This window comes from Caloenas nicobarica, chromosome 5 (genome assembly GCF_036013445.1).
Source record: "Caloenas nicobarica isolate bCalNic1 chromosome 5, bCalNic1.hap1, whole genome shotgun sequence".
Classification (NCBI taxonomy): Eukaryota; Metazoa; Chordata; class Aves; order Columbiformes; family Columbidae; genus Caloenas; species Caloenas nicobarica.
The window spans coordinates 36676972-36701714 of NC_088249.1; the positions used below are offsets into that span (position 1 = coordinate 36676972).

Sequence of the window (24743 nt, forward strand, 5' to 3'; positions counted from 1 at the left end):
TTTGCGTATATTTTAATTTTTTTGTTTTATTCTGGTTTTTGTCCAAGTTGCCATTTCTTTTTCTAGTAGTGTGCCATAGCATGAAACTCTGGGGGCATACAACATTGTTGGTATTAAAAATTAAGGAAGCAGTACAGAATATTTAAAATCCATTGATTGTTTGTTTTTTTCCACCACAATTTTTTTTTTCTGCTTCACTAATAGATAGGAAGCCAGAGGGAACTTTCTCTGCCTGTTTCTTTATGTATAAACTGAGACTATGGGGTCTAGATGAGAGTGATTTTGGGCTTTAGCAGAGGGTTTTTGTGTTTGTTTTAAGGTAACTTGAAGACCAGTTGAAGACCAGCCACGCTTGTGGCTCTCTAGTTTAATTTCCAGTAGACAGGAAGGAAGATGGGTCTTCAGTAGTCACCATGTCCTGGAGACAATACGTTGTTCCACTTAAGCTATGACAGTCACTTTTTCCCACCGCCTCTTCATGTCTTCCTCCAACATTTTGTGGAACAGACACTTCTTGATTTTAATTTTTCATCTGTATTTTTCCCTTATAGTGAAGCTGGAGTTTTTAATTAGTGTAGCTTAGTCATCAACTAACACATTGCAAAAAGGCTGTTTGACTTTTGGTGTGACAATTTGCTGTGTGTGAGACTGGGAAGGAGAGTCCCCCCACCCTGCCCCAGGTAGCCTTATGCTCACTGGCCAATTCCCATCCAGCTCCATTACCTTAACAGCCAGTTGCATTTATGGGTAGAGCTCAGCATCTTCAGGGGTGGTTGAGTTGAAGTAGCTGGTGACCAGGTATCTCACCTAACCTTGGAATGGCAGGTTGGAACCCAATATTACCTTCAGGTGCTATTTCAGGCTCTGACCTTATGCTCCTTAAACAGGAGCTGCAGTGAGGCAAGCTGTGTTCACAGGGGTTTATATATTGATGTACTTCTCCTTTACAAGGATGGGTCCTTCAGGTGAAAATGGAGGCATGCCTGGGGGAATGGGTGTTGCCAATGTGCTTACTGTGGCTGTTCAAGGAAATTTGCATTATAGCTAGCCTATCAACTCACTTGCTTAAATCCTCTCTTCTCTTTGCCTTTCAAACGGAAAGGGCTCTGCAGTTCATGCCAGAAAGCAGTCCCCTCTAGTTCAGCAAATCTGTTGTAGAAGTCCTAAGAAAAGACAGCTCTTTGTAATGGGCACCAGAGCTCTTGATATGTAACTTGCGTTTGGATCAGGGATTTGCCTCTGTGTTGGTAGAGGGGCAGTTTTATGGCAGCAAGAGCTCATCAATGTGAAACATTCATCTGAAAAACAACTTGCTACAGAAATCTGTTGTAGTAAATCTCCTGTTTGGGATGTATGTCACCTGAAGATAGACCTGTTGCAGAGTAGGTCAAAATCTGTCAGTGCCTCTGCTTTTTATTTTAAATGATTCACAGGAAACACTAAAACCAGGCTGCCCTACATAACGTGCTAGGCAGCACAGGGAGGTGGGAAAGGAGATGTATATTGTACTTGCAAGACTTTTGAAAGGGCCTGAATGCTGTGAGGTTGGAAGGAATTGAAGCATTTGTGCCACTGAATGTTAACCACTGGCTATAAGATGCTTCTGACTTCTGGCAACAAGGCGAAGAAAATAGTCCTGGTTACCCCTTCTAAGTCAATCTTTATTGCTTTGGTTGAACTGTGTACTTGTGCCCCACCATCTCCCACACTGTACTAGTGTGTTGGTTGGCGCTGACTAAAGAGCAGGACTTGAATCAGAAATACTGTTTCCTACAGAAAGGTACATGTGCTGCAGCCCCTCCAAGTGGTGTGCCAGATGACCCTTGCTGAGTTTGTAAGATTATTTTTTTTTTTCTTAGGTACTTGGTGGTAAGCAACTACATTTGCTGAAGCAAGCTGGTATTTTATAGTCCTCCTCTGCTGTGCATTTAATTGCTGCATAACTGATTCGTGCCGTCTCAAGTGTACATTGATTTTTCTTTCTTTATGCCAACTGTTTAACAGGCTTCTAGTATGTAGGGGAACTTTGCACCCTCTTTCTGCATAAAGTAGTACTTGGAGCTGTTGAGAGATATTATTCAGCTTAGACAATACAGTACTGTGTCTTAACAAGGGCACATGCATATCCTAAATTCTGTGAAAGTATAGCTGGGCACTGTCTGGCTGCTCAGAGATGTTCAGGGCATCATTTTCTTGCCTTTCCACACCTCATGCCGCGTGCTCAATTTGTTTAATCCCCACAAGTGGTGAATTTTATAGGATGGATACAGTAAAGAGCACAGAGAGGTTTGGTTTTGTTTTTTTCTCCAAGCCATGAAGATCAATAGTAAATGTAAAACCAGTAAATTCTATCTAGATTTTTTTATTCTCTAGCTTTCATTATTGCTTTAGCCTTTCTTGCCTTTGAGTTCTTCTGTCTCCTTTTTTGTTATGGTGCCAAAAATGTTGTATGTGATGATGGTAGAATTTGCTTTAAGTGTAGAAGCAGCCTGTTCTTCAAGTTGAAGCAAATTTTTTGAGGTAGGTGAGGTTAAGGAGGAGCCGATAAGATATTTTGAGCAGGCTTTTTGTAGCTGGCTTAACTCATTAGTTATACTGGGATGAGCACATGAATTCAGTAGAGTTATTTCAGACATGCACTGTGAGGGTCATTGCTGTTACACTCTCTACCTCGTGTTTGCGAGACTACTGTGGAGATCCTTTACCCTTTTTGGAGAAGGGAAGAAAAATAAGAATATTGCAAATAGAGTATGTGAGGTCACTTGGCGAGTGTGCTCAGCAGCATGTGACACTCTACCTGTCAGCCAGGAATTCGATGCTGAGCAAGGTATTTGAGTTACAGTGCCTGCGAGAACAGAGACTGACAGCTCTGGAGGCTGAGGCTCTATTAGTCCCTAAGAGGGGGAAAAAAAAAGGGGGGGAGGAGGAGAGGTTAAGAAAGGTGATTAGCATAGGCAGCATTAGTGCAAGCTTTTTACAGCGCAGTGAATGTTGTGTAGCTGTTGCCTGGGCTTCTCTACATGCGTCCTGCCTGTCAAAGCCTCTAGCATCTGCAGGAAATGGAGCAGTGAGCTACACGAGCTTATTTTGACTGCATGTGGATTTTTGCACACCAATATGTATGCAGTTTTTGAGGGTAGAACAGTTTCCTCAGCTATGTATCTGTCTATAATCAAGATGTAAGCTACAGTGTGCTAGGTGGTGCTTTCAGGTGCAGACACAAATCATAGTTTAAGGCCAGCAGCATGCAGTGGAGGAAGGTAGGGGAAAAAAGTACAGAAAAACATGCAGAAAAATTAAAAGTGAACTAGGCTGTTTCTTTTACGTGAAGCTACTCCTAGGAAGGTGATGATCGGAGTACATTTGGGAAAACAAACCTCGCAACAATATACCGGTCTCCTTGTGTCCAGGAGCTAGTTCTGGGAACAGATTATGTTGCTTAGCTTCCTGGTGAGAAGGAATAGCTTTGGTTGTGAAAAGTCAGAGTTGTAAAAGTTGGACCTTTGAAGCTACTGTAGACCCAACCTCCTGCTCAGAGCAGGCACTCAGGTTACGTAGATGAGGAGTGGGTCTGGATGTCTTGCATAATGGCTTAGGCTATATACAGTAGGTGAGTGTCCCTCATGAGACCTTCCCTCAAGAGAAATGCTGAGCTTGGTTTGCAACTAATGCAGTCACTGCTACTAGCCAGAGAACAACAGGAGGCTCAGAGGAGGCTTAGAAAGGCTTCTCTGTTCAAATCCACGTGTTTAGATGATATTCAGCTGGCTGCTGGGGTCTGGACTTTGAGGCCCTTTATTATCCGCTCTGTCTTTGGAGAACCTAGATCTGGGAAGAAGTGTAAGAGGTTGTAGGCGTCCTCTAAAGAGAAGTTGTGGCATTTGTTTAACATAGGGGGAAGGAGGATTTTTTGCCTTGAGTTCTCGTCTTATATAAAGATAAAACATACTTGCCTGCCCAGATGTGACAACCTCTCTCCCTCCTTTCCCACCCTCTTTCACGCTCTGGTGAAAAGCACGTATTCCAGGATGTACATGTCTTAGAATTTCCATCCATATGAATGTGATGTTTTGAAACGCAATCGCGGTCTCTCATGCTGTCCATGATACGTCCTGGGGGTATGAGTGTTATTGTATGACCATAGGTTTTTGCCTTTAGGCTGTGTTTGGCGAAAGAAGTTTTAAGCGAATTCAATCCAATTTACTTTGTATTGATATTGAGAGCTTAAACTCCATTCTTTTTCTTTGGCATTTCCATGGAGAAGACATTGCTGGGGTGAGACTTGCACTTGGATAACTTGGCTGTGTTTTATAGGTAACACTCTAACACAGGATGAGCTTCTCTGATGTCTTCTGGAACAAGAAGAGCTAAAATAGCTAAACTACAGAAGCAAAAACTCATTGAGTAAAAATATGTGAATTTACTTCCACAATAATGACCGTTTCCAGTGTAACAGGGTGTAACGTGTGGCTGCTGCATGCCTTGCACTATGGTGTGCAACTTGTGTTGTGGTTTTCCCAAAGTGTGGCTGTAAGGTTGCCAAGCTTTCAGCTGCTAGTATCGGGTTGTGGCAGACACGCCTGGCCGGTGGGAGAGGTGGTGACCTTCTATGTCTGTTGTTCTGGTGTTTCTGAATGCCTAATAAACTGTGCTTACTTTAAAGAGACTTGGTCAGCTGGGAAATCCTACCTTTGTCTGAAAAATTTCTCTATGTCTGTTCATGCAAGAATATTAAAGTTTGGAGGGTGAAATGTTAATTTCTCCTTTCAGGTGATGATGTGCTTATCTACATAGGCATGGTCATTTTGATATCCCACAGAATAAATCTGGCTCTTTCAGGTTTGAAGGCTTGGCTCTGCTTCTGGTTTTCTTCTCTGCAGTGCATGAAGTAATGAGCAACCGAGCTATCATGAGTCTAAAGTTCAGACCATGGCAGAGCAGCTTGCGGGAATTTCTTAATAACTGAGGCTCATTTTAATTTGCAGAGGACAAAAAAAAAATCCTTTAATTACTGGATAGATGACAAATATGAGGATCAAAGTGAGACTTTCGAGACAAAGTTTATCTGTTTGTAAGATGGAAGTAATCGTGGCTCTCCTTGCTAATGAAGTTTGATGTTGGGACTACAGAGCTGAGAAAGCAGACTTGGGAAAAGACAATGTGACTTCTTTTTTGTCTGCCCTGTGAAATACCAACCTTTCCCCCTTGGCCTCCTTACCCTCAGCAGAGGACAGGTGCCGTGTGCAGATTCACTTTGGCCACTGCCACTTCCCACAGTCTTGTGTACTTGTGTTGGGGTCACCCACATAACTGCTGCTCTGCTCTGACCTTCTCAGGCTTCCACTGCTTCATGCCCCGAAGTGTGAAGGGGACACCATGTCCAGCTTGGATTCAGGTGATCCTAAAGTGGATAGGCTGTCTTAAGTTCCACACAGGAAAAAAATGGATTTTGTCTCCATAAAATCTGCATTTCCTGAAAACAGTAGCACGGTTGCTGTGGTTTGATCACTGTTAGCCAGAAGCAGAGTTTGTGATACCAGACAAAAAAAAGTCTGGAAATGTTTGTTAGGGAAGTCCATATTTAATCTCTCCCAGTGGCCTTTGACTTGCTTAAAGCTGTGCTACTGTCTTTCTGATTTCCAAGGCTGTCGATTGTTCCCTGTATCTGAAAATGCATTTCATTTTGTGATGCTTTTGCTAGCAATAGGTCTTCATTTTCACATGGAAGAAATGTTGAATGTAGATCTTGCTAGAAATTGATTTGGAACAACTTCTGGTGGCATGGAAAATCTTAAATAAGAATAACATAAGCTGTGTGCTGAAGCCTGAGTTGCAGAAGCCTTTAAAGTCAGAAGCCTGCATCCAGCTTTCAGCTTGCATAGGAGGTTGCAACATTCATTGGTGCACTGTTTCTGCTGCTCTCTGGTGTTATCTTTTTGTTGTAGGATCATTGGTAAATGTAATGCATAAGGAGGGCAAAACATGGAAGAAAATGACACTTTGTCCTACAAACTTATCATCAAAAGCTGGCTTTTATAAGCAGAAAGGTGAAGTTCCTGGTCCTAAGTTGAGACTACTAGCTACTTCTCTCAGTAAATACTTAGCCTGGCAATAGCTAAAATTCAGGTATTGCATCTTTTTCCCTCTGGCACTTTCTGGCTGTGAGGCTGTTAACCAGATAGTTGTTGTCTGTGTCTCTTCTGTGCTACATTGCTTTTTCCCCTTACTGCTTGTGAGGAGGCTGAAAAAGCCTCACTGTCTCAGCAGCAGACTTGAAGTCCACGAGAGCTGTACACCAAGTACCCGGGAAACTGCCTTTTTGTCTTTCTGTACGAAAATTCTTGGCTCTGCTTGAGACACTTGTGGATTGCTTTTTGTGTAGGAGTGTTCATCTCTGGGTTTCTTGCCTTGATTCCCTTCCACAGGCAGAGTGTGAATACAGGGTTGAGATGTGTGGGTCAGGGCAGTAATATACCTGGACTCAGGCTGGAGTGTTTTAAAGGGATGGAGCGGGGAGACTGGGACATGTTGTGACCTGGATGGATCTTGGAAGTAATGCTGGCACTAGTTAATCTGGCCTGTCATTTTCCATCCTATTTACTCCTGGCACTTGATTGTCAGAATACGCTTTTATACTCTATTCGCTTTGTGGCTTAGGCTGCTCAGCACTGCTGCAAAATCCTTCTAATCCTTTTTGCCATCCGTCTCTTGTGATGAAAACTCAATTGACCAAGTGAATACTTGAATTTCAGAGAGCAAGTGTGGATTCAGGTTTGAGAAGAATGAACAACCAGCAAATATGGCCAGACCTTGTTGGGACTGAGGATCTCTTACAATAGCTGAATTAACTTGTGTGCTGTATCTTGACAGCTCTTGAGGGATTTTGCTAGTACCAGGGGTCTTATCTTCTTGCACAAGACTTTCACAACTAAATGATACCCACCAACAGATGCTCAAATAGAAAAAGACCTTATTGATCTATTTTTTAAGAGATAATGAGGATGCATTAAGATTGTCCCTCTTGATTTCTGTATCCTCTATTATAACAGGTACATGGCAGACCTGTATGTGAGGAAGCACTGATGAAGTAGAAGCTTTCTCAGCTGGTGTGCCTATGTTCTGCAAGATATTAGAAAGCACTGCTGCCACATGTCTGGCCTCACATCTGTTGAAGAAGTGTTCTTGGGTGCTCCAATCTGCACTGCGTTGGTTGCAGTTCTGGGCAGTGCTTTCAGGAATTTAAGATTGCTTCAGGATAGCAGTTGAAATTTACTGTACTAAACCGTGCTTACTGCTGCCAAATGCCTCACAGCTCCAGAGCATTACTGTAATCTGCTAGTGACAGAACTGGTCTTTCAGTGTTGCAGCTCTGACTGGGCTGTGGATAAACTAGGCTCATGTTAGGGCAAATCAAAACTCCTACAGGAGTGTTCTCATCCCCTCATTCTGGCATCTTCTCATGAAAGGTGCTCAAAGCTTGACTGTCCAGGCCAGAATACTGGCAGCAGTGGTTCTTCAGAAAGCCAAATCTGGACTGGGGATGATGGGGCTGGAACAGTGAAAGGGGAACAGGCTCTTATCTTGGAAGGACTGACAAATTACTTTTGCCTTTAAATATGAATGAACTCATTCGCCGTACCTCAGATACTGACCATATGGTATTTCTGGTAAAAGTAGCAGATGTTCCACTCTCACTGTGTTTTGCTTTGTTACACAAGTTCTCTTTCTTTTCTTTCTACCCTGTCTGCAATGTGCTGTTACAGTGTTCAGCTCCAGTGTATCAGATAATGCCCTGAATTTCTAAATGTGCATTTACAAATAAGATGGGGGCAGCATAAAATGTTGCCTGGTTTGTGGATCTGGGGCAGGGGGGTTGTGCGTGGATAGATGGTAATTGAACCCTGCGTTCTGGGTCAGTATGCGCAGCTGAACAGTTTCTCCTTCTGTTTTGCTGTTACTTACGGCCTCTGCACTTTGTTCTTTGACATAAAACAGAATGTTCCACCCCACCTTCTTTGTGGTAGTTTGGTTTTGCTTGTGAATGCAGTTTCTTTGCAAATCTGCATCACTTAGTATCTCAGAACAGCATTGTTTTAGTGAGAGAATGAGGATATTTTTGCATGTAAGTAGTTGTTTTGTATATTAACCCTACCGCTATATTTTTTTTTTGGTCCTCTTGCATACCTGTGAGATGCTGTTCAGTTTAGTAAGGGAGAGTAGGCATATGGTGGTGGACTGCAGCAGACAAATGTCTGTGAATGCTAGATAGATTGTGGCATCCCCCAGTCTGGATGCAGGAATTAAAGGGTTGTTCTCTATTGTGTCTTTGTGCAGGGTCTAAAGCACTTGACACAACAGTGAGTGAAACTTTGGTCTGCGCTAGTTAGGGTGACTCAGGTCTTCATAAATCACATTTCATATATTCTTAGGGATCCTCATGCGGGAAGGGAGATCCGTCAGCCTAAGGCAGTGTCAAAGGCTGTCTGAGCCTGCGCTGCCACTCTGGCCTTCATGTGCTATCTTGCACATGCGACTGGAACAGGTGGGGTTATGAACCAAGTGCTGCTGTGGGCGGCTTGTCTGGGCGTAGACAGACAGCTCCTTCCCCTCTCACTGTAAATCTAGCCATGGTCAAAATTTCTTTGTTTCCCCTGTCCAGGCACCCTGCCTGCTAGACTTCTGTGTAAAGATAAAACTATGTCAGTATTGACATATTTACTAAGAGTGGTGTCAAACAAAGAAGAATGTTGTGGTAGATTTTTTTTTTTAAGTTTGCTGGAATGAGGAAAAGTATTTGCTGTTAACATCAAGGAAGCTGCTGTGGTTTAACAAGAAAAAAAACTTTTCTGTAGCTCAGTGAGGTGTACAGTGATGGGATTGCTTAATGTGAAATAAATATTAGTTTTGTCTTTCCTTTTTGCGAGAACACAGATACCAGCTTTCTCCATATATAAATGGCTGTGGAACAGTTCAAAGTACGTGTGTGGGTGTTTGTGCTCACTGGTTAATGCGATACTGAGAAGAGGCACTAGTACAGGTCTTGTGACCATTCTGGTGTGTTGTCCTTTGCTTTACTTGGAACACTTATGGCAGTGGCATGGGTTGATTCCCTTTTGGGAAAAGCATGCTCTTTGGGCTGTAAGTCACCTGTGATGGTGCATTTGTACAGTGCTGCTTAGCATGTGAGGGTTTGTAGTTGCCTCATTCAGTGAGACAAGGTGGTCTTGCAGGCAGCTTTAACTGCAAAATACTGTAACTTGCAGGTAGTTCCAAATTTAGCGTGGCCCCTTGGCGGAGCCAGTCAATGGGCCACATTGTTTTAAGTTTCTGTATGTGTAGGCAACTGAAACCTAGAGGATGGTTTGATGGAGGAAGGGTGCGTTTGAGGATGTCGGGATTAATGGCAGAGTTATTCAGTTATGATAGATTGCTCTATAGTTCTAATGCTCTTCTTGGAAGGCAAAACCACAGGAGTGAAACTCGCTGATAGCCGTGTTTGAGAGCAGGCTGAGATTCCCTGAGAATCCCATTGGGGCCAGTTACAAGGATGCAAGGAGGCTCAGCAATTTCATCTTTGTCCTTGATCAGAAGAGGAACAGCTGCGCTGCAGGTGGTAAAATGCAAGGAAAGGCCAGATAAGTTCTAAGACATAAAGAACAGACAGAGATCCCTTCTTAATGTCTTGTTTGTATTAAGAAAGTTACCACAGTCTTCAAGGTGCTGCCAGAATGTATACCCTTTGAACAAGCGAAAAAGGAAAAAACAAAAACTTGAACTCAGCACAAGATCAGTGTTTAGGATGACTGGAACTGTTATGTAGTGAATCTGTGCTCTCTGTCCCACTGCTCTCAGTAGTTTACCCTGCACTGCTGTTGCAGCACCCCATTGTCTGTGCTGCAGGCAGGCTTTGGCTTAGTATCAAGCTTTGAAAGATATGTTCAGCAGCAGCTCTTCATCTCAGCCAGGAAGGTGGTGTATGCTTTTGCATAGGTTCCGTCTCTCAAGGAAGCATGACTAAACTTGAAGAACAGCTCAACCCCCCGCCCCCCGCCACACACACACCCAAAAACACACCCAAAAAACTACAAACAAAAACCAAACCAAACAAACAAAAGACCCCCCCACACACTTCTCATTCACTACCTCCCTGCACCCAGAAAAAAACAAAACAAAAAAGCCAACAAAACACACACAACAACAACAACCACCAACCAAACAAAACCCAACCACCAAGCAAACACAAAACCTGCACACTTTCTGAAAGTACATCTGACATGGGAGAGGAGCCAGTTTGCTCCTTTTTCCCTGGAGCAGGTGGTTCCTGTGTTCCCACTTGTTGTTTAGGGAAGCCTGATGTAGGTATCTGTAAGGCGGTGACAATCCCTTGCATGAAGGAAGGTATCCTCCGTTACTAGTCAGCAGCTCATCTCTATACCGAGCTCCAAAAAGCAAGAGTACAGCCCAGCCCTTGGCAAGGGCATGGTGTGCCCCCACAAATCCCACTAGGTTGCTAATGCTGCAGCTGCACAGGACCTTTGCAAAATGCACAAAGTAACTGCCCTCAAAACCTCACAAACTCATTCCTATGTGCCCAGGGGCGATTTTTTCAGTAATGGGGAAGTCCTGGAGACATCGTTAATGAGTTCAGTTGAGGAAATAGCACAAGGAACTGTGGGAGAGGGAAGGCTCACTCCTGTGTGCAAAGCGTGAACTGGAGTGCGTGCAGAGGTAAGGAGGTGTGGTAGTAATCTTAAGAAGGAATAAAGGAGAAATGAAAGCAGAGAAGAGGCTGTGTTAAGACATGAAGATGAGGGGAAAGAGCTGGGAACTGGAGAGGAAGAGCCATTGGAAAATCTTAGTCTTTAGTCCTTTCATAAATCTGATTTTATAAATTAATAAATATCAAGCTTGTGTCAGTGACTGTAGCTGCTAAAATAAAAAGGGAGTTAAATATTTACTGATAAGAATCTGAGGGAAGCCTGTTTCCAAGCAGTCTTCCTCTTTTGATTCTTGCTTCTGAGCCAAATTATTGGCATGTTCTGGGACAGAAATAGCTTGTGTATCTGAGGGACCTTTTAATTTCCTTTTCAGTCTTCTGAATCCGCTGTAATAAACAAAGAAAGCATTAAGAACAGGCGTGGTGCAAATTTTATTGCATACTTGCAGTAGACTGAATAGCTCTGTATTTCTCTGAGTGTTTATATAGCAAGAACCAGCTGTGAGAATAAGATCACAGGGAACCAGTCGTGGTTCAGATTAAAGAGGTGGTTTCTCTCCAAGTGATGGTAGGTCATGATATCTTTGTAGCAGTGGTCTTTTTTTGTTCAGTGTTTATACAGCACCTAGAACAGTGTGGTCTGATTCCTAGGCTTGGGTTTCTGCCTCCTTGCCTCATTAGCATTTGCAAAGCAAGGAAGTGCTTGTGAAGGGCTCTTTTTGCCTGGTCACATACCTGTCTATCACTTACCTGTCTGAAGCAAACGTTTATCCTTTGGCATGTGCCCTGGGCTTCCTGCCTGCATCTCTTCCCTTGCAGTGACTTCCGCAGTGAGTCACAACTAGCTGTAATTTATAAAAAAGGATGTTAAAAAGCACATGCTCAGGAGAAGGGGATAAGAAATGACGTTCAGCCAAGAGGCTTTTGTTGGGTGAGGGGATGACGGAGGTGCATGCAGCGGAGGAAGAAGCAGCATGAGATCAGTGGGCTTTTTATTGCACGGCACGAAAAGATCCCACAACTAAAATCTGTTCTAACCTTGTCTTCTTGTGTGTCTTACAAGAAATGCTTTGCATGTAAGGCACAGGAGAGCCTGCTGTAAGGGAGTATGTGGCTGTCATTTATTTCAGAAAATGTGCCTCAGCATTCAAATGTAAGGAAACAGACCAGATAGACCTGCGGTAGGTGCAGCCTTTATTGCCCACATTTATACTATTTAAAGATTGGTCTTCTCCAACTTTATTCTTGTGAAATAACAGGCTTACCTAAAGTCTACTGTCTGTTTGTAGGTGAGGAAAATAAGCCAAGTGTTTCTAGGGTTAGGCCTCACATTTCTCAAGTCAAGATAATTGTATTACCCAGGTGATGGCAAGCTGAAATCCTTCCAGAAGGCTTCTAGAGCTCTGGTTTGACCATTGGTAAACAATTTCTTATGCAAGTCATCTATACACAGCAGCCCACCGTTCAGTTGTGGTTTTAAAAAGAAGCATTGATTATGTTAATCACTTATCTGTAATTCTTCAAGACTGATTCAGTCCCCTGTTGCCCTTCATCCCTCATTTTTTTTCCTGGCATATAATAGTGGAGGAAAACAATTTCTCTCTAGGAAATGGGGATTCAAGCATTTATTGTCTAAAGAAGCAGAGATTATTCCTTTTTGCCTCTTGGAATGAAGGTTTGCCAACACTGGGTTAATCTCCTTAATATCCGAAAAATAATTCCAACCCTTAACATTGGCTAATTCCATGAACCAGATCCTCCCAATATTGATGTTATTAGAACAGTAACATGCATGTCCTCTCTTCCAGTCTCCTTCTCCAGCTTTTTTTCAGGCTTCTGCAAAGTCTGAGGGTCTCATTGTATACATTGTGCATCTTTCTTGTATTACAATGTCTTTCACATTACTATAATAGCATAGGTCTTAATTCACCAGTCTCAAGTGTTTTGCATTTTGTGTGTAGGCCTGGGTGAACACTTGAAGAAGTGAACTGGGATCCCTCTGCACGTCATCATCTGTTGGTGATTGGTTTGTAGGTGAGCTCTGTAGCCTGCTGTTCTCAGGAATGTGCAGTGGGTGTTAAACATAAATGTGCTCTGAAATGATGTGGCCCTCACAAAGGCCGATTCTTTCCTCTTTCTGCATTTCTTCATTCTCATCAGATCAGGAGTCTGATGGTCAAGCTTATTTTCTCATAAAGGAAAGCAAGCAACATTTTAAGGCTGTATATCTTGCAACTGCTGACAGTGCAGATCATCACCTGCTCTGCCTGTCTCCTTGCAGGTGGCAGTACCTGCAGTGTTTGCAAGGAATAGTTTAGTGTTCCCTTGACAATGGTGATCTTGAGGGTGTACCTGTCAATTCTACAGAGGCCTCCCTCCTGAGAGACTTTGTCTCTGAAGAAGAATTATTTTTTATGTCATGTAATGCAGAGTTCTGAGATTGAAACTTACTGTTGATCTAGTGACAAAACCCAACAGCTTTCTTTGGTCAGAAATAAAGATTTCTGGATGTGAATGCTTCTTCAAAGAACTGAGACGCCTGCCCTGTTGCACCTGTTCCAAATGTACCCTAAATATAATTAGCTGCCTCAGATTTGGTTTGTTTGCAAGGAACTAGTGAAGACTATTGATGCCTTTGTAAATAAAGCATGGCCGTACTTGGCAGAGATGATGAAACTTAACCGTGGTCACTCAGAAGTAAGTTGTTGGGCTCTGTCCTCCCCAGCAGGTGGTCCTGCCTTTCCAGGGGGCTGGTAATAGCGTTTAACTGGGATTTCTTTCCATTTGCAGAGGTGGTGTGAAAAGCCTTTGCAGTGATTCCCAGCAGCTATACTCTTGCAGATGGTGACGGGAGGTGGCGGGGCTGCTGGAGAGAAAGGTGGGAGCTGCGGGACGGTTGCTAGAGGCCAGGAAGGGGGATGTGGCTGTTGGAGAAAGGGCTACTGATAGCTATTGTGCTATGTAGTATGAGCTAAGGAGAGTGGTTTCCTCAAAATGTGCCTTAGAGCATCCTGTTGAGCCTTAATGGAGCTATTTATTTTCCACAATGCAGGCTTCTCTTTGTTCTCCCCCCACTTCCCTCTGCATCTGAAACAGTGAGTCTGCTTCATGAGGAGGGTAAATCTTAGAGTGCAAAGGGAGACAAAGAAGATAGTTTGTTGTCCAGAGCCAACTGTTGCTTTCGTCTGTTAAATGTCATGTTTAGCTCATCCAGAAAAGCAGTTTTAGGTGAACTAGAATGTGTATAAAAGCAGGTGGAGGCTTGTCTTTTCACAAAATGAAGCTTGTAAGTGGCCTTTTAAAAGATGCTGATGGAAGCTGGGAAGTTGCAAATGACAGACCACCAACTTCTCTGGATACTGCTGCTGTACATGACGTTTACAATACAATCTTTCCCTGAACTTTATAGGTGGAGGTACAGATGACATCTGTTTTTCTCTCTCTGCATTTAGTGAAAATAAGTGAGGTTAGCTTTAAAAAAAGTTATTTGTGAGTTCCTATGCAGGAACTCTTTCTGGAAACTATGCATAACGTTGTTGTGTGGTGTTCGTGGCTTTTTTTTTTTTTGTGGGTAAGAATAAGAAGCTCAGTTAACCTGTGTGTATGAGACAGGTGCCAGTCTGATGTTTAGACCTTTCTGCAACATACAGGCTTTCTTATTTGTGAAGCATGCCTTATTTTAAGTGGTGGTTCTGTTTCTTTTTAACCGTTGCTCTACTGTTACTTCCTATTAGATGTTTGAGAGATGCCAGAGAATTGTTGAGCAAGTTTCTGATACTGATGTCAGGCTATTTGCTTCCTTCCACACACATGGAGCGTTCATCAGAACTATAATAACACTTGTGTCTCTGTTAGGGTTTTTATATAAAATGTTTGGCCTTAGAGGAAGAGGAAACTGGTAACATTGAAAGATGGAGCGAATGGATTTTGCCTGTTGTTTTGCAGCAAAGACTTACACTGCAAAGGAAAAAGGAGCTTTGGTGAGGATGACTGCTGACTCTTGAAAGACTAAATCGCATGTCAGATTGACAAAATGGGGAAAACATTTAATCTTAAGAGTACAGTAATAAAGGGATTGGGTGAATTCCCTTTGAGAAGCTCACTTGAAAATAAATTAAATGAAAATGAAAATCATCTGCTGTTGAAAGACATTTTAAATCTTTGTCTCGCAGTTTGGCGGGTTTTGCATATTAATTTTGCTATCTTGTAAGCTCTTGTAGCTGATGGCTTTGTGCTGCTGCTTGGATCATTATGTTGCAGGTAAAGACATGAAGTGAGTGACTTTTAAACTAGCTTGCTTTATACTAATTCTAATAACCTTTATTTAATCAATTCTCTCTGAGGGAACCTTGTCTCCAGAGACAGGAAATTGCTTGAGGATTACGCTGTAGCAGGACCTTCGTATTTATTTGAAAAATGTCTGGGGAAAAAAAAAATGTAATCAGTCTTCCTTTAAAGGAAGCTGGAGTTGCTGTGCTTTTCCCATGGGGCTGAGTAGAGATCACTGGGAATTCTGTGGTATAACGTTTTTTTCCTGCCAAGTAGTCTGATAATTTGATGGCTTGCATGTACTTGTGCAGGATGCTTGGAGGCCCATCAAAACCCCAAGCAAAGCAGAGAGTGACCTGTTTCCCACGTGGATGTTATTCACTTAGCTGCTAGTGGCTTGACAAAGTTGTTTCCTACTCTGCTGATAATGAAGAGTTAAATGTGCCTGCTCTAAAATGTTCCTTTTAGAGGGAATGGAGAAGGATCTTCCACTTCTTAGCTCTGTGTGCAAGATGAGTGTGGGGAAGAGGTGTCTGGAGCAGCGTCCTTTGTGCTCATATGCTCAGCCTGTTGACATTTGAATATAAGTGTGCTGGAGAAGTAACAACATGCAGAAATCCAATGAACACTCTATACTCTTTTCCTCTTCTTGCTTATGTTTCATGGATGCTTGCCTGGTAGCTGGCCCATGCAGGGGGTGGAGGACTATGACTAGAACAAGGAGAGAGGCAGCACCTGGGAACCATGTGCTTGGCTGAGGGACAGCAGGCAGTAAGTCTTGCTTTCAGGGAGGGAGCTGCCCAGGTCATGGGCAGGATACTTTGCTCTAGCTTCTGGTCCCAGTGGTAAAGAGCATTGCCTGCCGCTTTATCTGGGGCTTGTCTTTGCACATGTGAGTGTTCAGAGGGAATATGATCTCTGGGAGGGGCTTCACTGGAGTTTTGAGGCAGACTGGACAAAGCTGCGCTTATGCGGTTCTGGGTGGTCTAGTGAAAAAGCCAAGGTGTGAGGCAGAAGGTTAAATAACCTGTATCCTCTGACTTCCGTGTGTATCTCCTTTTGCCCTAGCATTGGCAGGTGTGTGATTCTTGCCTCTGTGCCACAGCACTTTGTAGCTTTTCTCACTGTTGCATGAAACTCAGATTTAATGCCAGAGCAAGTTGCTGACTTCTGCTGTCCTGCTTTGTACAACTTTTTCCCCTCTTTGACTTCAATTTCATTTGACTTCCTCTAACTAGGCAAGCCTTTGTTGCCTTTGGCTATTGTGGAGCACTCTCACACAGCTTTCTGGTTTTTAATCTACATGGAAACCAGGCTGCTCGGAGCCCTGATTTAGAGAGAGGGTTTAGGTCTAGAGCAAATTTATGCATAGTAAATTAGTTCTGCCACATTTTAATGTGGATTGAAGACTGAGCCGATTTTAGGAGCAAGAAACCTGTGCAGTTACTTGGCCCAGCACGTAGTACAGGCTACTTGCTTAAGTCAGTGGTTCCACAAATTACAGATTTAAGCAGCAAAACTGAGGTGGGAGTTTCTTACCTCTCCCCAGCTGCTGCTTCCACTGGCTCCAGAGCTGTGTTAGTGCAAGAACCCAGTTTCCCCCAAAACCTCCTACAAGTTGCATCAGTATTGTGGAGGAGATAGTTAGCTGCAAACTGGGAGTGGGAACAGCAGCATGGGGGTGTCTGGTCACCCTTCATGCAAAGTAGCAGCACAAGTCCATTAGCGCTCAGATGATGGAGGGACAGACCTCAGCCCTGGCCAGCTCTGCAAAGGAGCAGTGCTGTTGTACAAGTGGCATACTAAATTATGGGTCAGTAAAAGCTGAGGAACCATTGCCGCTATATAAACAGAGCACTGGGAGCTGCTGAGTGAACAGTTACTACCAGGCAGTGCTCCTTGGCTGCCTCAAGACCCTTTGCCCAACGATTGCTTTGAGTTTCTGTTCTGTAGCAGCTCGGCAGGGGCTCCTCCTTGGGGAGTGGAGGAACAGCAATCCCTGTGAAACCTGCAGGGCCGGTGCTGTGGGATGGGTGCAGGAGGCTGTGGCTGTGCTCCCCCTCCTTGGTGCTGCAGGTCAGAGCATCCTGGGTCCCACCTCTGGGCTGTCCTCATTTCAGCAAACTATCCATAAAGATTTCTTTTTTTAATACTTTTTTTTTTTCTTTCACAAATAGGCATGCTTTGTAAAGTGTAAATGTCACTGAGTCAAGTGAAGGAAAAGTTGAAGATTCAAATTGACCTTCAATTGAGATGTGAATTATAGGATTTATTTATGACAGATTTTATCCTGCAGACTCTTACTAGTCTGCTCTTCTCCCTGGCATGCTGCTTTTCTCCCATTTCAGTGTAATTGTGGAAATCTTTAACATGCAACCCTGGAATGGTGGCTGTAGGTCTCCGGAAGCTGGTTTGCCACCCTATTAGAAGTGGACCTGTCCTGGGATTTTTCTTAGAGTGCTTGGCCTCCATGCTGTGTGTGTGTCTGTCCACCCATGACAAGTAATGAGCAGCGATCCTTCTTGGAGTGCCTCTCTGGCTTGATCCTCCTAGCTTGTGCTCCTCAAATCAGAATATAATTACAACTGATCCCTTGTTAAAAAATCGAATTAAGCATAGCCCATTGAGGGAAGCCAGTTAGAGAGAAAAGGCTGTGGGGGTCTTCTGCCTAGTGATGTGTGCTCTTTGTGAGCTGGTAATTGTGAGAGTGATTTAAGAGAAAGGAAGCTGTTAGGATTCTATTTCCCACCCCCTCTTTTCTCAGCCCTCAAGTATTGACTTTTGAGATTAATTTATGGCACTTTGCCTAGGGTCTGAAAGCTTCAGGTTGAGTATTGGTGCGGATGCTGGTGTGTCTGCTGCTTGTGAGGGTTCCCAGCCCGGGAGCCTGCCTGGGCCACCTTCTGCAGCCGCCCTTGACCGCACAGGAGCAGGTGTGCATGCAGGCATTATGCTAGTCATCCTAGGCTTTAAGTTGCAACGGGTTTGAATGCCAACATAAAATTTGAATTTTCCTTTTTTCAATGGTATGCTGGCAAGAGTGGTGTGGCTGGGCTCTCTGAAGTTAAATATGCCCGATGCCTCTCTGATCGATCGCTGCCACAGTGAGGGTTTGTGGCAATATATGGATATCTGTGATGTTTGCACAGTGCATCCTAAATAGGAAAAGCAATAGGAAACATCTAATGACTTTTCTGCTACTAAAAAAGAAAAAGTGAAATAGTGAGATAATAGATACAAAGCTGAGCCATGGTACTGAGACCTTTTGAAGGCCTACTTCTCTTTACCCTGCCTTATTGAGAAGCAGTCCTGTGTTAGAATGCCAAATTCTGTCTTGAAATCAGAACCAGAATCTGAAACTGTGCTTTTTAACTCTCAGTTGTTCGATGATAGTATACTAGGTTGTTGGAAGATGAAGTTTTTGGAGGACTTAACAGGCAGCCTTATTTCTCAGAGGTTTTGTGTTTATCTTTGAGAAGACCCTTGTGCTGACAGGCATCCAAACATTGAAAATTTGTTAGCCTGCAAGATTCTGATATTACAACATGTCTATCGTGGGAAACTTTGTAAAGAAACTGTGATACAAATAATAAGCACTGCACAGAGATTGTCATCATCCCTTGTAAGTGGGTGACTGGATGTTTTCATATCTGGGATAGCAGCCTCTAAACTTAAGTTGTGTCTTGCAGCTGTGCTTTACAGAATAAACATAAGTCACTCCATCTTCTAGTATAGTTCCTTATTTAAATGTCAGACTGGTTCACTGAAGTTTATATATATAGAGGGCTTTGATAGGAAAAAGATTTCCCAAATGGGTGTCATCTTCAAATGGCTGTGCAGCCTGGTGGTATTGCAGCTGTGTGTGTAGCAGATTGATGCTTTTAGCCACATCAGTTGAAAAGAAAGCACAAGTGGTAAGGATGAGGAGAAGCACATTCTAGTAGTAAGGGATTATAAAATAAGTCTTTACTGTACATGGGTTGTGTGGTGAATTCCCTGAAACAATTAATACAGCTGCATAAATGAGAAAAGCGTTCTGGATGTACCAGTGAATTTATCAATTCCCTGCTGCCTTGAGAACCCCATCCTTACTGAAAGTAACATTTCAAGCTTGTATGTGGTTTCAAGAGGTTCTGCCTTTGCATGGCTTTTCTTTATTCTCCTTCCCTGAAGCCATTTCAGTTTACTGTGAGTTTTCTTTTTTAGGACTTATTATTTTTGGAAAGCGTTCTGGAACATTTTGTGCATATGGTCCTCTGTAAATGTGCTGTTGTACTGATTAAAGCTGAAAGTATGAAACCTAGCCTTTCTAGTGCAGTGTGGCAGGGGGAAAATGCTGAAAGAGTAGTTTCCAAAGGGAATGCTTTTCCAAATAAAGATGTATTAACGAAACAAAACCTGGGAAAGATTGCATGTGAGACGTATTCTCCACTATCTCACAGTCTCTACTTTCTCCTATAGATTGCATAGATGCTAGTATGCTTAAAAAAAAAATCCTTAAAGCAGACCCAACACTTTTTTAATAACTGGTTTCTCTTCATTCACTGGTGATGTGACCGCATTGCTATAAGCATTTTTGTAATAGCACAGACATCTGCGATACATTGGAGTTGTGTGCATTAACCTGTCTAACTCTCCACCCTGGCCCTCCACGGCCCTGCTTTTCCTTCCTGCTGTTCCCTGGAAGTTCAATGCCTGCTCATAACCAGCTTCTCCTTCCTTATTCGGAATGAGAATTGGATTTTTATCTCTTATCGTTCTCCTCCCAAGTTTTCTGTTTTGAAAAGTTTCTGGTGAAATTTTGTGACTTTCAAGGAAACTTAAAATTCGGGAAGCTAATGGTATCTCGGGCTTTCTCTCAGACTTACCAAAGCAAGGAGAATTGGATGATTTTTTTTTTTTGTCATAAAATTCAAATCTTCTGTGACTGTCAGACCTGGCATGACAACTACAGTACTTGGAAATGGGAAAGGATCTTCACAAGACTGAGACTGTTTCTAACTATTTGTCTCTGCTTCTAAAAGTATGAGAGTGATATTTGCAAGAATGAAACTCAGATCCTAGAGGAAGCTCTGCTAGTGGTGTCTGCTTCACTGTGTCACAGGATGGGACAGCAAGTCCATGGAACAGGAAACATTTCGTGGCTTAAAGGCTGTGATGTGAAACAATGTTATTGCATGTTGATGTATCAGAGCACCTTGCCAGCAGTTTGTCCTCTGCAGTTCCATGTCTGAGGGAGATGTTCCATGTCTACTCTGATGTCTTCTTGGGAAGATGGAATTTGCTGCAACAGTGCACAGATTGATTTAGAAGACCAGTGTGGCTGGCTGTTTAGTTCTTAAATCTTTAATATACCGTGCAAAAGGATGGTTTAGACCGTAGGAGACGCAAATCTGTGAACTATGACTGACAATGTAGCAACGAACTTTTAAAGTGTACAGTGAAAATTTGCTTGCTCTGGTTTCCTCGAGGGATCCAGAAGCCTCTTGCTTGGGTGACTTATGCCAAATGAATTCATCATCCATAAAAAATGTCTTCAAAACACCTGCATACATCTTTTGGTTCTGTCAAGAGGATACTGCATATAAAATTGCTGGGGGTCAGGTGTTGGGATGTGAGGGATCGTTTTCTTTCTGGTGCTTCCTAGATGCGCACAAGTATTTTTTAAAGAAGCTCTAGGCCTCTTTTCTTGTTCATTTTCTTTGGCTGGATAATTAGGAACAGAGGAAGCTGGCAAGCAAGGCATCTTGAGCAGCAGTGTCTTGGGGTCCTTGTTATGCTTAAAAATTGCCCTGTGCATCACACTGGCCTGAGGAGTGGTAAACCATTTGGGATTAATCCACAACTGACTTCAGAGCTTCCATCATGCAATGGCCATTGAAGGGTACTGAACACCACTCCTTTCTCCCCTTGGTAACCTTGTACCTCTTCTTTGCATACCTTGAAAAGTCTATCCCTTCCTTGTTCTTCACCTCTAAGGGGACTATTGGAGTTGTGGTTTGTTTGATCCACTCAGGAATATCTTTGAGCCTGCTGTTCATTTCTCTTTGGACTGCAGCAGGGAAGAAGCTCATTTACAAAGGTTTATGCCGAGCTGCTAGCATGGGATGGAAAGAGATGGAGGAAGGAAGTGATCCCTGCGTTTAGCCCACAGGAGAATATGCTCAGCTAACCTCAAGATGAGGAATGTCAAGTGAGATAAAGAGGCAAGCAGGGGAGGGGTGTGCAAAAGCATGATCAAGATGCAAACAGGACGTTGAACTGTGATAGGAGGAGGAGGAGGCTGGGGAACAAGCTATGCGCATTGGTGAATGGTGAATCTTGCAGATTTATTCACTTGGGGTAGGAATTTTGGTGTCACTTTCCTAGTTGTAAGGGATTGGTTATCGAGTAGTGAAAAATCCAGTTTCCTGTCGTAAAGCCTTAAGTGCGCCTTAGTGGGGCTGTGAAGAATTAAGCACATGCCATTTATCAGAGATTAAAATGGAAATTCAGAATTTAGCCTGTCCAGCCAGCTTCTCTGAGCAAACTCTAATATTCCCTCTTGAAAACGGAAGTTCTGCATCACCAACAGTTGTATTGGTGTTTTAGAAACCTGCTTGAGAGAGTGGAGGTGAAAGCTGAAACAAGATATTTACATGAAAGTAACAGCTGAATTTACAGGTCATAGGTGAAACCCCGTGGCACAGTTGGGGAATGAGGAAGGAAACCCAACAACTCAGGTCCCACTACAGGTTGAAATTGGGTCTGGGTTTGCAGGAGGATGTGTGCTGATTCCAGTGTCTGGAATAAGCAGCTCGGTCTGCCCTAGTGACTCTTCCCTGTAGCAGGGGATATGTGCAGTTCAGCCCTCTGCTTTATGCTGTGCAGAAATCTGCTGTTTTATATTTCAAAGATAAAGCTGCAAAATTAAGCTACCAAACACATGTGTTCTAAATCCTCTGGTTACTCTGTATGTGTGTGTCGGGGGGAAGTGTTACACGGGTTGTTTGGTTTTTCTTATTTCCTCTCTTCCACCTTTTCCAATTATCCTAGATAATTGAGAGTTGGCTGTGCTGAAAAGTCAGATGATTAAGATTTTTCTAAACTGCCTGCAGGTAATTTTGAAAGCTTTTTTTTTCCTTTGTGTCTAGTTTTACTGAACATTTTAATTGAACTGTGAAGTTATCCTAAAATGTTAAAAATGCAATTGTATTTCTAAAAGCTTTCAATTAAACTGGCTGAGCTACAGAAAGTAAGTAGAATTAGGGATTTCTTTCCTCTGTTGGCACTTGAGCTTGATTTTTCTGTAATTTTTCTTATTAAACAACCAAGAGGATGAGTTTTTTGTTTTAAAGCTTGACTGCGCATTACAAAGCAGACAAAATAAGGATATTACAAAACCAGGAACTAATGGTGAAGGTTAAATCCTCTGAACCACACTGCTCACATTAGGTTCCGCCTGCAGCATGACCCTGAGGTGAGAACAATCCTTGTGCTTGGCCTTTCACAGGGTGTGCTGTGCACACCCATTGCTCATCCCACTGCCAAGATCTTTGCTGGGTGCCTTCAAGAGATAGCAAAGAATTTCTGAGTATTATTCTGTGAGAGGAAAACTATGTGGATGAAACAGAATTTTTAAAAAAATTTTTTTATATGTGTGTGGATACTAATTTTCGGCAAGTTTCAAGTATGGCATTTAAAAGCAAACCAGTAGCATTGCAAACATACTGAACACTTCCCTAAACAAACTGTGAATAATCCAGGTTGAAGACCTGTTTTCCAGCAAGGCTCACACAGGACATAGCTGTGCCAGGCATCTTGAGCAACTGGAGAGCTTCAGACTGTCCCGTCCTCCCCCCTGTCATCCCATGTTCTTGGTGCACCAAAGCTAACCAAATCTGGTTCTCTTTCATGTCCTGAGCATATGGCCTTCCAAAGAACACTCTTCCATTGGGACCTTGGAGTCCTTCTGTGACAAAATGGGGTAAAATAAGAAAACTAGTCATAATCTGGGGAAAATGTATGCATGCTTATGAAGGGGTCTTGGATTGAAAGATATGAGTTGGCAGCTTCTGAAGGTCTAGAAGATAAATGGCAGAGGTCCCCAAACAGCTTAGCTTAGAAAAGCTCCTGCCATGTTTAAGTGCGTCATGTTTGGAAAGGGCTGATCGTGGTTTAAGGGTGAGTGGAAAGTCTGGCCTGCGTGGTTTCAGTGGAAGCTGGTGCCTGCTTCAGGGGGCTCACGTGGAAGCGAACCACAGCTCATTGTGTGAGCAGGGCTGGCCAGGCAGCGAGGGGGACTAATGCTGAAGCATCACTGGGAAGGTTGCTTGATGACAAGACTTCAAGGAAAGAAAGAGCTGGAGGTGACTGTTACCTGGGAGCAATGAGTGCTTTTCCCCTTGTTCATAGCGTTCCCTGAGAGGGTGTGTGGTTATTGGCTTTGTGGCCATAGAGGATGGTTTATTTTCTCACCCATATTTAGTAGGTGTTTTTCAAAGTGCACATTAAAAAGAAGGAATGTCCTTTGACTTGGCATACTGTTAACAGAGAAGAATCTCCTCTCACCTCCTTATTGTATTGATGAGAACTGCTGACTATACTAAATATTATCTTAGAAAACATATCTGTTTAATCATCCTATAACCCTTCAGCTTAGCCTGTGGCATGTGAAACAGGTTTGTAGTGTCCTCGCTCCGTATACTTGTGCTACTGTTGGCTTCTGCCTCATTGTTTCTAGGATCCATTAAAGAAACCAGCCTGTTCCTTTATGCTGTGTGCAAAGAAGGACTTGCTTTGGTTCACTGAACCCATGAATTGTTAAGCTGGGAGTATGTCCCTGACGAACGTGTGTGCTCTGCAGTGCACTCCAGTTAACTTCTGGAGGTGGAGGCCTGAAGAGTTGTTATGAAAGCTGCTTCTCCCTGAGCTGTAGGTATAAGGAATGTGCTAAAACAACAGGCAACTTTCAGAGAATTGAATGTCTGTCTAAATAGCTTCCTAACGAACCAACTCTGTCTGGGAAGAAAGGATACCTCTTTATCTAGCTGGAATCTCTTTCATCTTTTAATTTTGCCAAGCAAAAGTCAAGGCTGGGAACAAGTTTTGTAACTTGTCTGAAGCCTGAGGGAGGATCCTTGCAGACAGTACCTTTTGCCCATTGTCTCCTAACAATTCTGAGGGGTTTATTGATGCTATCTTCCACTAAATGGTTTTGCTGCCTTTGTGTATCCTTCAAGTCTCACACTGAACTAAATCAGCGTAGTGGTATGTTGCTGCTGCTATGCCTACAGTAATTTACAGCATTCCTTGTGGGGCAGCCCTGTGCCTCTGACAACAGGATCCCTGATAACCCGGGACTCAAGTGACGTGGTAGCAGAAAAGAGATGGGGAAACTGTGCCCGAATTTAGAAGAAAGGAGAGAAACAGTGCTGTGCTTTAGAGCAATCTATTAGTGAATCAAGAATAAGCAATAATTAATTCCCCTAGAAGATATTATTAGTTTAGGCATTTCTAACTTGGTTGGTCAGAGACCAGAATTGGACTGCTGGCTCCCCCATGCAGTCTTTGGGAGAGGAAAATGCCTCTGGGGCAAGCTCGAACACCTCAGGCAGCTCAGCAAATTCTGTGATAATTGCATACCCTCTTCCCTACCTCTTCTGGCTGCTGCTATGTCACCTGAAAAGCACCATTCCATTCCAAGGGCAGGGAAGGCCACCTTTAAAGACACCTTGGCAAGACTTGTAGAGTTTGTAAGACTAATGAGGCTTCATTA

The 24743-nt window shown here is 43.1% G+C and overlaps 1 protein-coding gene across 3 annotated transcripts in view; it reads left to right on the top strand.

Annotated features, from left to right (window-relative positions):
- The window catches only part of SUSD6 (sushi domain containing 6), an 88288-nt gene that overhangs the window by 10560 nt on the left and 52985 nt on the right, over positions 1–24743 (top strand). The window contains exon 3 of one of the 3 annotated variants that reach the window (XM_065636194.1): positions 12679–12751. The exons of the other annotated variants lie outside the window; for them this stretch is intronic. The gene's annotated coding sequence lies outside the window, so the exon portion shown is untranslated. The remainder of the gene's footprint in view (positions 1–12678; positions 12752–24743) is intronic. 3 annotated transcript variants of the gene reach the window in all.